General features: G+C 45.2%; 1 non-coding gene across 1 annotated transcript; it reads left to right on the plus strand.

The window, feature by feature from the left end:
* The first annotated feature begins 1131 nt into the window (after positions 1-1131).
* On the plus strand, positions 1132-1205 carry TRNAV-CAC (transfer RNA valine (anticodon CAC)). Its single transcript has one exon. It is a non-coding gene; the product is annotated as a tRNA-Val (tRNA).
* The last annotated feature ends 3548 nt before the right edge of the window (positions 1206-4753 follow it).

Here is a 4753-nt window from a genome sequence, read left to right on the forward strand (position 1 = left end):
AATCAATATTCCGCCACCACTGGTGCTGTATTGTTGAACATGGGCATTGTCATCAATATTCGCAGGAATTCCCAGATGTACAGCAGGGATATTATGCCCAGGTGTAAGCTGATGTTAGTATATTGAATGGATTTGAGTTGTTCAATAATAATAAAAGGCACTGCCACTACTGTCATTAGTACATGGAGAAAAGCGTGTCTTCGCTGCCAGATCAACGGTGGCGGAGTGAGTGGCAAAGTGGAAGGCTTTGTTAAAAATGAATATATCTATATACTAAAACATGTCTAAATACATCTATATTTTGACAAATAAAAGACATGTATTGTGAAACGGAGAGAGTACTGGACTGGAGTAGTGTTGGCAGGGACCAAGAAGCAGCCCGGGGGGATGAACTGAACCTGAGCCGAGCCGATCTCCGATCATCAGTCAGTGAGTGAGTGACCCCTCTGCTGCCTCTTGGTCCGATCTAGCCGACGCCGAGCCTACCTAGTGGTGCCATGTCTGCCTTGCCGAGCGCTAGTACTTGCATCATTCTGTTTCCAATTAATTCAATTGAATCATAGAGTACAATCATTTTTGGAAATGCTGGCGCCTCACATAGGAGCCGGGGAAGGATATCCAACAGTCCAGTCCAGGTTCTCCTCGGAGCCGGCTCCTTTGCCGTACTGCACCCTGCCGTTGGTCCACTGACGCGTGGGGCCGGGCCCATGTGTCAGTGAGCTGACTAAGCGCGCATCACTCAAGCAAAGTGACCGTGCCTGCTCCGCCCACTAAACTGTTTCTTTAATTACGCCGTATGGGTGCTGTTATCGATGACTAGTTTTGTGCTCCCGCTGCATCGCAATCGCATGCCTACAATGCCACCGATCCCACTTTTGCTACTGGTGCCAGCCAGTTGACCGGCTTCTCTTTTCCCCATAGTCTGATTGGCGAAGCCTGATCTCAAAATTCATACTAGCATGTTTTTCTCCTGCCATGTGTAACATCTGAACACGACATGGCATCGTACGTAATGGCCATGTTGAACTGTACCGATATTTGGTATACTCAGGTTTCAATGTATTTTAGTAACATTCAGCTACGAAGCCTCCTCTGATATATCTACCTCACTTCTAAAGCTTGAACAAAGTTGTCTGGGTGGTGTAGTTGGTTATCACGTTAGTCTCACACACTAAAGGTCCCCAGTTCGAACCTGGGCTTAGACATTCCCCTCATTTTTTTTCATTAAGCGTTATATTTGTTCATGTTTTTTCTTTTAAAAAATCCCTTGCAAAATGTCTTTTTAGACTCGGCAAAAAAAAGATGCGGCTTCCGATTACAGCGATTTTCAAAACCGTAGCTGCCGATTAGTAGCAAGGTAGCAAAACGAATGCGTTACCTAAGCCGAACCAAATGTGTCGTTCGTCTGTTTACTCGGAAACGCTGAACACGTCGCGAAGTCCAGTTTGTATTACATGTTTTAGGAGGTTCCGGTTTTCATGCGTCCCACAAGATCATACCCTTGATCTGAACCCCAGCTCCACAGCCAAACCACAAACGCACCAAAAATCAGGTAAAGCGAAGAAAAGAGAAATCAAAACCTAACGCTGAACATAAGAAGGTGAAATGACCAACACATGCACCTATACATAAAGGGAAGAAGGCGAACCAACCAACACATATCCAAGAAATGCCCCCTCCCCGGGAACCCACCACCGAGCATGAGGCATCGAGGAGGAGAGGAAGCAACGACGGCTCACAGGGGCACAAGAGTGTAGTGAGGGGGGGAGGCGGAGAGTTGGGGAGAGGAGGGACGACAGCCGCGGCGAGAAGAGTTGTGGTGAGACTGGACACAAAACGACCAATAGGTCTGCATCATTTTTTGCTTGCAAACAGACCCAGTTTCGAAGAAAACACATTGGAGCTCTTCTACGGCTTTATTTCGAGGGAGCTTAGTTAATTAGGGTTCGTCGACATAGTCCCTCTTTCCCATTATAGTAGTGTAGTTTTTTTGGGGCGGCATTTTCTTCCCCATTGTAGCAGTGTAGGAATGTATCTTTTCGATAACCACATTTTTTTTCTCAACGCACCTTTTATTTGGCGCAGCGAACAAGCCAAGCGAAGCATCCAACCATCCATCCTGCTGTGCAACGTTGAGATTACACTCCAACTCCACACGTCCACACCTACTATATTATGATTATATATTATTCTCACACAAGTACTCGTACATATATACGTCGAACGTGGTCACTCTCTTGTTGTACGACGTACGTAGCCATCGATCGAGGCCACATCCCTAATTGAGTGGACGGCTGAAAAATCTGAAAAGTGAAGGGCAGATTAGGAGAGGTGTCTACGCCATCAGCCAGCAGCTGTGAGCTAAACGGGGAGGATGAGATGCAGATCGCATGGATGGCGACGTCGCCTTTGACCATGCATCGCCATTGTTCCAGCTACTTCTTCATGAGCTAGCTTAGCAATGACCACCCTCTGTTTGAAACGCATCTAATCTAGTGCTAGCGCCACGCCGATTTGTTGCTACTGCAGTTTCAGAAAAGAACAGAAAAGATAAAATAGTGTGGGATTGTTTTTTGCGGGGTATGGGATTTTGTTTTTTGGATAGAAAAAAACATTGTCTCTTGTTTTTTACCAGGCATTTTTTTGCCACATGGTCAACAATTTCAATTTTAATTTTACTACTAAGAAAAGGTAACAAAATAAATGGAATTTAATGGTGACGGGCAGAGGGAACGAACGCACGCACGCGTTCATGGGGGCCGTGTACTACTGGTACTGGAGTGGCAGTACAAGGGGCAGGTGCAGCAAGGGGCGATGCACTGAACCTGAGCTGAGCCGAGCCGAGCCGATCAGCGAGTGCTCAAGTGCTCTTGGTCCGACCTAGCCGAGCCATCCTGCCTAGCAGGAGTAGTACAACAACTGTACTCACATCATTTTATTTCCAATTAATTTAATTAAATCATAGAGTGCAATCGCTTTTGGAAATGCCCGTGCTACTTCTACGGGCAGGGAGAGAGAGGAATCGAGGTTAGTAGATTGCCGTCACAAAGGATCCTGGGGAGGACGTCCAGCAGTCCAGTCCAGGTTCTCCTCACCTGATCTCGGTGCGGGGCCCACCGACTGCTCCCACAACATTCTTTAGCTAACTCGTGGTAGTACGAGCGTTAGGCCTCTTTCAATGCATTGGTGCTTAGACGAGGTGCTAAGTGTTTTTAAAATTTTAGCAACTAGTCTTCATAATGCATAGGTGCTTAAATTTGCCAGCATTCACACTTCATAAATTATTTCTTTTATGATTTACCTACTTGAGGACGAGTGGGAATTAAGCTTGAATAGATCGAGCGGAAAAAATAGCTTTGAGGTGGTTTCGTACCCTACAAATTATTCCCATCTTTCGTTCTCCACTAATAGAAACTCGGGAGTGATTCTTCGTTGCATTTTGAGGGATAATCATATAATCCAACTATGTTAGCACTATTGAGAGATTGTACTAATGAAAGTACGGACCCTAGGCCTTGTTTTTTAAGCATTGCAATACTGTTTTTGTGCTTGTTTACTATTTGCTACCTTGCTGCTCTTATTTATTTAGATTATAAAAATATATTTCTATCATCCACATTACACTTTTATCATTATCTCTTCGTTGAACTAGTGAACCTATACAATTTGCCATTGTATTTGGTGTGTTGGGGACACAAAAGATTTCTTTTATTTAGTTGCAGGGTCGTTTGAGAGAGACCATCTTCATCCTACACCTCTCACGGATTGATAAACCTTAGGTCATCCACTTGAGGGGAAATTGCTACTGTCCTATAAAACTCTGCGCTTGGAGGCCCAACACGTGTCTACAGGAATAAATTTGCGTAGTAAACATCAATGACCTACAACACCGAACAGATCCGGGGTCCCCTCCTCCTCCCTTCACCAGCTCAGCCAACGAAGGAGGGGACACATAAACTCGTCGACGGGAAGTGGTGGGTTGGAACTGCCCAGTCGCCTTTCTTTTTGCGAGAGAAGAAAGGGAAACCGGCGGATCAAGTTTCCTTACGATCACCGTATTCGTCCGTGGATGAGGGATCAGTCCTGAATACTGATGCGAGAGCCGGCCATCGAAAGCTATCCGCATATGTCTAGTTACATTTAGAAAGAAAATAAAAAAAATAAAAAGATGGATATTTAAATAAACCGAACGATATTCATTCATATTTGGACAATTATTTCAAAAGCCAGATGCTTTTCGTCTAAACCAAAGCAAACTAAATACATTTCGACATATTTCAACCAAACCGTACTCTAAACCTAGTCCAACTGACCGTCAACTCCTGTTCCCCATGTCCGGCCGGCCATGAGCCCTCGAAAATCAAGCTCTGCCGCAGTTTGCAAGCTGCTAATCAGGCGACGATCATGAGCTTGTCAAACTTGGCTTCGGCAGGAGCGGATAGGGGTGGCCAGATGAGTGCATTCATAGAAAAGGCTAGAGTGATTAAAGACATTGAAGGATTAGTAGAGCGATTAGTAGATAGATAAGCATATTTGGTAAAATTTCCTTTAGGAAAGGGGGCCAAGGCCCGGAATTGTCCCAGTGATGCTCCGTGACAGAACACAAGGGCAAACTCATAGGTCACCAGAAGAGCACACCAACATCAAAATCACCAACGCGGGGTTCCACCATTGTCAGCCATGAGCCATCCAACACCTAACATTATGATGCTGTAACGAGGTGAGGATGAAAAAACGAAAAAACTCTGGTTCA

This window comes from Triticum aestivum, chromosome 6A, assembly GCF_018294505.1.
Source record: "Triticum aestivum cultivar Chinese Spring chromosome 6A, IWGSC CS RefSeq v2.1, whole genome shotgun sequence".
Taxonomy (NCBI): Eukaryota; Viridiplantae; Streptophyta; class Magnoliopsida; order Poales; family Poaceae; genus Triticum; species Triticum aestivum.